Raw genomic sequence first — 10,348 nt, forward strand, 5'->3', positions numbered from 1 at the left:
AACACACGTGCATGGATAGGAGGGACCAGAGGGAGTAACCACAGAAGTTACATGATGCTTCAAATGCCAGCCTGACAGATTAAAGACACACCTGTCCCCACCCTAAAAAGATGGCAGCAAAACCATGATTTATAAGAAAAATAGATCAGATTTTAGTTTGGCTTTGTCCTGTAAATGGAACACAAAATGACTTCTGTCACTGATTTGCAGCAGCCCTTCTCCAAAGCAGTGACGAGTGCTGCAATTTTGGGGTGCCTCTATTGAAATAAGGCAGAATTAAGATTTTTTTTTCAATCCCTCAAATGCTTTCTCTCTTAAAACCAGTTCCTGCCACAGACAAGGCTCTTCCAGGAGAGTAGCTCTGTCCTATACTGTGCTACCAAGAGTAAACACTCCATGAGCACAAGTGCCAAAAGAGAAAAAAAAAATCCCTCCCTTTCATTTTTTTTCTTTCCTTGCAAGGCCCAACATGCTGTCTTTGGACAGATTTCAATCCTGCTTTAATTCATTAAAAAAGTGAAACAAAATCACCATTTACATCCTTGACAGCTGGCAGGTTTTATGTGTTCTTACTGCTCCTGCCAAGTCCAAAAAAAAGAAAAAAGTTTTCATTCAGCTCTGTCATGGATCTTTGGAGTGCTGGAAGTGTGAGAGATGTCAAAATGTACTCACAACAATGACATACAGTACCTGAAGGCAGGAACGTATTATGCTAATGTACTGGTGTAAAGGAAGTTACAATTCTCCTTTTCACTTTAAAAACACAACAAAACAAACCAACAAAAAGCTCCATGACAACATCAGAAAACATACCAATTTTGAAAGAAGGAGCATTTTGCTTCCCTCAAAGCCATCTGACATGTTCCAAGAGCTTTCTGTTCACCAGACTGCATTCCAGTCTGTACTGGGAAGAAAAAAAAAAGAGAAAAGAAAAGAGGCAAATATCTGTTGGCTTATTAGCATTTCTTGATTCTTGTTGCTCCAGTGAGGTGAGAATGGTCGAGCAGTTCAGGTGCTGGGATGGGCTGCCAAAGTGCTATGGGCAAATCTTGCTGCTGCAGACCTGCGGAACTCTTCCCTGCTGGTATCAGGTTCATGGAACGTCAGAGTTCACAGTCCTACATGGTTATATTTGCAACATGCCACAAACATGGGAAATGGAAATATTAGAGTGATTACAAGGCAGTGCCCTGCAGCTGCTTTGGTAGAAATGAGCAGAAGTGCCACCTCGATTTTAATGGGGGCAAAGATAAACTAGGAATTGGCCCTGCTGATGTTGCATTTCCTTGCCTGGCTGCCCACTCCAAGGATATACAAATGTGACTTAAATCCATCTAAGCAAAAGTGTAAGAGACAGAACTTCCTGCACAGCTGCTTATATTAGAGAAGCCCTCTTGGAAAACAAGAGGAGAAGCACCCCATGGTATAATTACAAGCCGTGAGCACACCTCTGCAATCATTTCCAGAGGCTTTTGGGAGGGAGCTGCCGGAGCCTTGAGAACTGAATCTTCACTCAGGAAGGACAGATGCCAGATCATTATTCTTGACTTTAAGATAGAAAATACCTTATGGGCATAAGATGCTATTTGCTGCCTGCAGTACATTTCAAAGAACAACTATCTTGTCAATCACACGCTCTTTGTATTGCTCTACTAGGTCATTTTAATTTTGCTGTGGTTAGTTATTTTGGAATCGGTGTTATTCTTATGATCAGCTATCCCTTATCTACGGTGGTGAGAATAGCTTGGGGTTGTGACTTAAAGACCACAAGTATGACTAGTCTTGGCTCTGAACCTTGGAGACCCACAGGCACAGTCTTTTCTTACAGAATGCAATCATTGTGGCATGCACACAGCCCTGAGCTATTTCACTTATTAAGCCAACAACTGCTTAAAATGGCAAAGCTACTCTTGGAAAAATCAACTTGCTGCTTTCTGCCTGTACAAGATCCCTTTTGATACACATAAATTTTTAGAAAATCTAAGCCTGGGGCTATTGTCTACCTCTGAGATACAGTTACAGCAGGGTAATGAGGAGACTCTCAGTTACGCTGCTGTGCTCATTTTCACCCACACTGCTGTGGATGCAACAGGCAGAAATGATTGGTTCTCCACCAGAGTTACTTTAAAAAAAAAACCCCACACCAGTGGAAATGTGGCTTTGCGTGCATATCTGGTGCCTGGGAGATCCAGAAAAACCCCAGCTGAGGGAGCAGGAATAGTATGGTGTTGTTTGCCAGAGCTGGTTCTGGGAAGTTTCTGGAATGCTTCCCTGTGAGGGTGGTGAGGCACTGGTGCAAGCTTCCCACAGAAGGTGTGGATGTGCCATCCCTGGAAGTGTTCAAAATATATTTGGATGAGGTTTTGATCAACCTGGTCTAGAGGAGGGTGTCCTTGCCCATGGCAGGGACGTAGAATTACATGATATTTCAAAGCTCCAACCCAACCCAGTCTCTGGTTCTCTGATTATCAGTGCTGCTTCTCAGAACTCCTGGGCTGCTACAACCCGAGCCACTGGAGAGGCGATGTGTGGATGTTGTGTTGGCTGATCACAACAGAGTTTTCTCATGAAATCTTTCATCCACAGCTTCTCTGGGCAACCTTTTCCATGTATAAACACAGTCATGCACTTCCTACTCCAAATCTGGCCTTCAGCTCCCCTTCCTGAGCAGGTTTCAGTGCATGGCAATGCTGGCTGTGCTCCCTGTCACCTCTCACCAGGCTCTGATCCATGGCTGGACATGTGCAAAGTGATGGCAGCTCTGGGAGCCTTCGAGATAGAATGCACTTTGTGAAAGTCAGATTGCTCTTATTGCTGAGCTGATGTGGAACTGTTTATTTTATTTGGTATCTTTTCAAATTATTTATCATGTTAGTTGTGTTCATAGCTTATATTCTAAGGGCACAATTGTGTGAGTGAATGAAAGATTGCCTCCTGCCAGTTTCATTGTACAAACAGCCTGGAGCTCTCTCTGCCTTAAATATAGATCCAGAAGTGGGCTGAATGTGTGTGGGAAGTGGAGAAAAACTTTGGAAACAAAAGGCTCTCTTACCCAAGGTCTCTTTTGAAGACTTTTTTTAATTTTCTAAAATAGCTAATGATTCTTTGAAGACTGGGGGAAAAAAAAGTATTTCTCTACTCAATATTTCTCTCTCTACTCAATGCTGATCAAATGGCTCCCCAGTGGTTTACAATCAATAAGATTTTGCTTTGGCCCTATCAAGGTAAATATAAAAATAAAATCACAAAATTCCACTATTCCTCATCTGGGAAAGTTCTGCTCTTCCACATGAAATATATGACAAGCCTGGAATATTGGGACTGCCTAAAAAGCCTATCTCTACACCATATAAACAGTGCAGTTGAAAAAATTATTACCTAATGAAACTTTTAGCCAACAGGGTTATAGAAAATTTATATAGAGAGATATAGAGAAATCAGTAAATAATATTGCTATCTAGCATGTTTTGTGGTTTTTTACATATACATAGAAATTCCCAGTTATTCTCCCTTTGGATCATGGAGTTAAAAATGCAATGGCACAGGAATTCAGAAATATTTCCAGAAAGGAAAAAAGCAACCTCTAGAAGACACAAGCCACTGCAGAACACCTCAGTATGTCAAAATTATATTCTTCCCTTTCCTCCTCCCAAAGAAGAAAGCACAATGTTTTCTCTGAGAAAACATTTTGGTCACAATGCAATGATACATTTTTCACAACTGCTTTTTCCAGGTGAAATATTCTTCTCTCAAGAGGCTTGGTCGATCGTCTCCTTTTTCTGTCATCTGCTGGTATATCACACTGGAAAAGCATCTCCTCTCTGCTGGAAAAACCTCTGACTACCTTGTATTCTAGGTCAGAAAGCCCCAAATGGCATCAGACTGGTCAGCTCCAGCTCGGTATTCCCAGCCAGATGTTCCTCAGGGGGCCAGGGGGTGCCCCCACAACAGCTGGGGACCATAAGGCACCTGCACGGAAACTGCAGGGCCTCTCCCAGTGACCCCAGCTGCAGGAGCATTGCTGTTTGCCGGGGCTCTGGAATGTTCCTCACCCAGCTGTGCTCCGCTGGATGCTTCCCAGTGGACTGGAAGAGGAGTGCTGACAGCACGGTGACACTAACCTTGGCCAGCTGACAACCCAAAGTTGCCTCCACACACCCTGGATTGGACCCATTGTCCTTCCTTTGACCCTCAGCTCCTTCCTCTGGCTCTGAGTAATGAGTGTAAGCAATCCCAGCCATTCCAATATTTTTTTTTCCTAGTTTTCTTCTAGTAGAGCAGATATTCCTCTTTCACTGCTCATTGTCAGATTTGTCTTCTAAAGAAGTGGACACATCTGGTGGGGGGTTGGTGAGACTGAGCTCATGCACTGGGAAAGGTTCATGGAATACTCAACACTTCTCAGGTAACTTGGGATAGAAACCTCCTCACACCTGGAGGATTCCCTTTCCAGCATCTGAACAAAACACACCTGCTGAGGAGCAGGTTCCTATGCTGGATCCACAAACCCGACATGCCTGGGGCTTGTCCTCTTGTATAATACAAAAGAAAAGGCAGAAAAATTCTTTAGTGAGCACTGAGTTCCCCAGGAGAATATGGCTGAACTTGTCTGCAAGCAAGTCACTGCTGTTTGCATACTCTGCCTCAGATTCACCCTCCCCAGTCCATCTGTGAGCATTGTACTCCATAACAGTAACAGCCATATCAAACACTGCACAGTTTGGGAACAAGGGATGCATTTTCTTCCAGGATTTCTTAAGCAGGTCACCAGCATGTTTTCCCATTGAACTGTAAGTCAAGACTGGCTGCAGGAGAGAGTCATTGAGGGGGTAGACCACAGGTGCCACCCTATTATCAATGTTATCATTAATATTATCAATATATGGCAGCAAAGTTCCCCTCCGTAAGTCTACATGGGAAAAGTCTTAAATGTGAAGGCAGAAGCCTCTGTAATAGACTAAGAAAATATTAAATACTTGTGGACCAGAGAGATAATCCATTCTTCTCCCTGAATGGGGCATTGTTTCTGCCTGAAAAACAAAAATGATCAAGATGAAATCTGCAGAAATGCAAGATGCAGAACTAAAATGGCAATAGGTGTCTACTGACTGAAGAAGTTTTTATCAACCTGGGGCCAAAGTTCCCCACTGCCACGTACAATCAGACAGTCAGAGTGTCAAATAAAATTAGAGAATCTTAATTAGCCTTTTAAAATGCTGATCATGATGTAGTGATTTTTTAGCTCTGTTGCCCTGAGCATCTCCCTATCCTAAGGACTGCTGTGTCTGACAGCTCAAGAGTGGTGGTTACAAGGGAGGGATTTTTCTCTTCCTCGCCTTCTCACTGTGGAAAATGTCTACAAATGAACACAAAGAGCAAGGCAGCAGCTTGAAAAAAACGCAAAGTCAAGCTTACCTGTGGCCCACCTCTGCAGCAATCTTGTTTACACATCAGCACCTCAGGAACAATCCCTACTTCATTCACATTCCTCAACAGCAGCCTTTATTATATGGTGCACCACATCCTCACACTAATTAGCGCCTCACCGGCAGGCTGAGGATCATTTTTCAAAAGAACTGCAATTAACAAAATAAAACAAATCTCTTTTTAGTTCAAGCATCATCACTTCTCTCCCGCCCTTCAAAGTGAGGGGGTAAAATTGTTGCTTTCCTCTGCAAACCAGAAATGGAAATATTTCCCAAAGCAGGGCAGTTTTCACTTGCCTATCACCTTTTGCCTGAATATTTGAAAGGATTTGGCAAAAGGGAAGGGTGGGGAAGGATATTGATTTTCTTTGATTTTTCTTCAGTTTATCTGTGGAGTTGGAGGCAAAGAGGTGGTAAGGAACTCGCCTCAGGTTACAGGATGACTCCTGAGCAGAGTTTGTGGGTTCTCGGGTTATTTGCTCCAGCAGATAATCCAACAAATGCAATGATTTCACTGCAACTCAAAATTTGATAACGTGTCTGGGACAGCTGGGGAGCCAGAGAGCTCTTAATGGCAGTGAACACAACGTAATCTGTTGAAGTACACAGTATTCCTTTGGATGCTTTGCAATGTGATCTTCTCTCTGTGGAGAAAGCCCTTAATAGATGGGGTTTAAAGATTCCTTTCCCTGATTTTTAAACAAATTCGGTGGGGAAAAAAATGTCTTGACCTAAAGCTTTGCGTGTAAAACCAGCTTAGATGTGGCTGAAAAAGTGTCAGGAAAACATAAAAATATTGGCTCTCAGTGGTAATGAGTGGTAATGAGGCAACTCCCAGGAAACCCCATGATGGATTTGCTGCTGGTGGTTGATTTGGCTGGTGAGTCATTCAGTAGCTGTCATGCCCAAAGTGGCAGAGAAGGTAAGCTTAGAAAAAGCACAGAATTGCCTCTAGAATGCAAATTTCTCTTTTGGGAAAACCCCTTTATCTAAAAAAAACAAAGAAAATGGAAAAGGAACCCAATTCCTCCCTCTCCAGGTGTCTCCATAGGACCAGCCCCTTCATTGTGGGGCAGCTAACAAGGCAAAACAAGACAATTCAACGATTTGTCCTCACAAGCCTAGTAAAGGCCCTAAAAGAGACTTCCAAAATCACCCCAAATAACCTCAGAAAGGAAAACCTAATTTTCTGTGTTCACTTTAGCCCTGTTTTGGGTGAAACAAGGCAAAACCACATGAAATGCCGTACTGTGGCAGTGCTTTTGTGACACCAGCAACATCCGCGTTTTGTAATGAACTTTTAAAGCCTCCATGTGGCAAAGGGTGCTGTTGGCAAGCACATGTTTCTTCCCCATGAAATACTCCTGTGCTGTGAGAAGCTGTCAGTGCTGGATGCTTTTTAACACCTGGGAAGAGGAATAATGCTGCATCACTACTTAAGATAGCAGAGCTTACCCAAAAATATCCTTATGTTTTGGTATCCAGATTGTATGGAGCAGCTGAGCTTTAATCAAGACTCTCACATAAGTCTCTCTGCTACCCTTATGGTCCTAAAAAAAAAAAGACACCAAAAAACAAAAACAATAAACCCCAAACAAACTCCCCCCCAACAAAAAAAAAACCCAAAAGCAAAAAATGTGGGTTTGGTACCCACACCCCCCAAAAAAACCCCAAAACCCCCAAAAACAACAGCCCAAACAAACAAACAAAAAAGTAATGAAAAAGCATCTGGGAAAACCATCACAAAGGGACTAAGAGCTCGACTGGAGGTATCTCCCCTGCAGGCATTATTCCTCTGAATAGGACAGAGTTTAGGGCAAGTCAAAAGAAAGCTGCTGATCTGGAAATAATGGTGCAGGCTGGAAAGACCCCGCACTGTGCAGGGCACTCCAGCTGTGTGCTGCCTCCAGCCAGCACCACAAAAGGAAACAAGCACAGATCAGCTGCAAAATTATTATTATTACAGATCCCTTGAATCATTATTATTGTTATTATTGTTGCTGTTGTTGTTATTATGCTCAGGCCATTAAGGACTGTGGTTTAGTGTCGGAGAGGTTTTAGTGGTTTCAGGGATGCTCTTGGAAAGGGTATGTTCCTGTTGCCTCAAACCTCTCACTGTTGTCCTGTTTTCCAAGCAGTCCCATTACCTCTGAGAATACACTCTAACACTTTTTTGCCATCACATATCCAAAAAAATCCTCCTGAGAAGATTCCACCAGGCTGAAGATAAGGGCACACCTTAGGGCAGTTGTGGCCGCAGTGAAAAATGTGTATTTCCCTGGCAACACTGTTTTCCTTTGGAATACATTTGAAAATACATGGAACAACGTGTCCCTGTTGGCTTTTCACGCTGACAGTGGTCAGAACTCAGCGTGCAAGTACATCAAGTCCCTGCTGAGAACACCAAAAAATGAAAGGGTGTGAGTTCCAAGTGAAGGTGGACTTTCCAACACACTTGGTACTATTCCCATGATATTTCTCCAGGATCATGTTCAGCCCTCCACAAAGTCATTAGATTCTCTCAATGGGTGCTGGAGATGAAAAATATAATATATATGTTAATGTAGGGTACATATTTTCTTGGTGGAAAACCAGGCTCTTCCCAGCAACTACTGGATTCCCACTTTGTCTTTTTTTCTTTCAAAGGAACTTAATGCACATCAGCCTCAAGAAGAAGGAAAGTCCTTATTTTCCAAACTGATGGGTATTTAACTTCTTGTTACATTGGGAAAGATAGCAATGCACTTGTGTTGAATCAACATGTTGAATATCAATAATGAGCAAACCCAGTAATTCTTGTCAGACCTAATGTGTTAATGAGGATAAAATTACACACTCCTGGTCTATACATTTTAAAGTTGTAGAAGACAAGCCTTAACAGCCAGTGATACTCCATGCATTGTGCCCACTTCAGTAAATCCAGTGTTTCTCTGAAACACCTAATTTAATTTAAAGTCACAGAGCCACACCATAGCCAACAGATGAAACAAGAATGTAAAAGACAGTCCTAAACCAGTTGCATTTTTCTGAACATTTCCACCTCTTTACATTAACTGTAATTTCTTTGATTACAACTCCGTTTTTCCCCACTTTGTGCTGCTGAGAGAGCTTCCCTCGCAGTCACTGTTTCCTTTACACCAGTAATTATTCAGCCTGCTCCCCTGCTCATGTGGGGTTCTCATGTGAGTGTGAGAAAGGAACACAAAGAAAAAAGGGGAAATATGAATGCAAAACCACAAAGGAGCTGCAGGCATCACCAAGGCCAGGTGCAGGCTCTGAAACTGGATGTTTCCAAGCCATCTTAGGATCAGCTTGTGGTTAATATTGTCATTGTTGAGCTACCAGGCTTGTTGTGTTCTGAGCTTTGGGCACATCCTGAGAGATTCAAGTTCCACCTACCAAAGATATTTAGAAGAAAACATCTGGCCATGAAATTTCATTGGGAACCAGAATGCTGCTTATTAATAAATAGAATAGATAGATAGATAGATAGATAGATAGTTATTTTAAATTAAACCTTAAGTTCTTTAAGCAGAATCATGAGAATGGCATTATTCACTGTAGTTATTGGTGCACAGTTACCCTCAATGTTTCCTCATTAAACTGCAGGAAAACTGGACCACTTTTAGGTTTAATTCCTTCTGCCTCCTTTTCTGTGATGTTTTTTTCTCTTCAGAGCTTGCTACCCATCCCCCTCCTCTGGCTAACCTTCCTCACAGGGTACATTCTATTTCCTACCAACCCTTTTCTATCTCCCATCCCATCCCACCCGAAGGTGTCCATCCCAAAGCCATCAGGATGAGGACCATGCCAGCTGCTCCCTGGGGAGCTGAGCTCTGGGACAGGCTTCAGTGCCCTGCTTGAACTCAGGGGGGAATCTGTGCCCAACCACCCAGAGCAGCTGCCAGCAGCAACCCTCAGGCCTTTCATGCCCCCTCCCTCCTGTTTTGCTCCTGCTTCCAGAGCTGTTATCCCTCCTTTCTTCCCACCTCCCCAGGCATTCAGGGTCACAGCTGTTTGATCAGGTCATGGTCCCTTTCTCTCAGAGCCACTGGCAACCAGCACAAAAAGCCACTGCTGGAGAGATCAGATTTCTCTTCCCATTCCTTTTGCACCAACAGGGAACTCTGCCCTGTTCATCTGAGGACACAGTGGACATCAAGGCTGCATGGTGGCTGCTGGGGGAGGCTGGCAGGGCACACCTCCCCAAAATCCAGATATTCTCATTTTCCATCTATTTCCCCATCCCACTGACCCCTGCAGAAGGAAGAGCAGGTGAGCAAAGTGCTGCTTATGCTACTGCTCCTTCAATCACATAATGAATTATAAAAGCAGATCACTTGGATTGAGTGTGAGGTACCAGGAAACTTTTGGATGTCCCTGGTGTACGATCTCATGCAGACAAGCCACCTGTTATGGGCTGCAGCAGTCATAAACTGGTCCTGGGTAAAGAACTGTCTTCTCTGTTGTTCAGGACAGCTGATCTATCTGTTTGAAAAATCTATTTAGTCTGCAGAAATTTCCAATAAAATATTAGCTTGGTGATATTTTCCATTAGGAATTTCTGAGCTTTCCATGCTCCTGTGTGTGTAGAGATATGTACCTAAACCTGCATACACTGCAGGAAGAAAATGTGAACACTGAAATACAAATGCAGCTGTTCAGGTCCAGTGGAGATCATAAAAGGTAGGAAATAATGGAATTAATTATTGTTGAAGAAAACCCTAACAACAACCAATAAGCAACAAGGAAGTTTTAAAGTCTGTTGTAAACTTGTCTATGACTCCAGTTAAATTGCTTTCCATAGATAGCAAAAATTTTTGTAATTTCTCTTCCAGGCTTTTGTCTTTGCTATACCTTTAATAAAGTTGTTAACTTTATTAGAGTTTAATTAAAGCACCGATCTTTTGTAGAAGATCGGT

At 42.8% G+C, this 10,348-nt stretch overlaps 1 long non-coding RNA gene across 1 annotated transcript in view; it reads left to right on the top strand.

Moving 5' to 3' along the window:
* LOC107203514 overlaps window positions 1-7,040 on the top strand; it is a 48,422-nt gene extending 41,382 nt beyond the window's left edge. Inside the window, exon 7 of the long non-coding RNA XR_004497124.1 lies at window positions 3,734-7,040. This is a non-coding gene — a long non-coding RNA (uncharacterized LOC107203514). The remainder of the gene's footprint in view (window positions 1-3,733) is intronic.
* Window positions 7,041-10,348: the final 3,308 nt, after the last annotated feature.

This window comes from Parus major, chromosome 4, assembly GCF_001522545.3.
Source record: "Parus major isolate Abel chromosome 4, Parus_major1.1, whole genome shotgun sequence".
NCBI lineage: Eukaryota > Metazoa > Chordata > Aves > Passeriformes > Paridae > Parus > Parus major.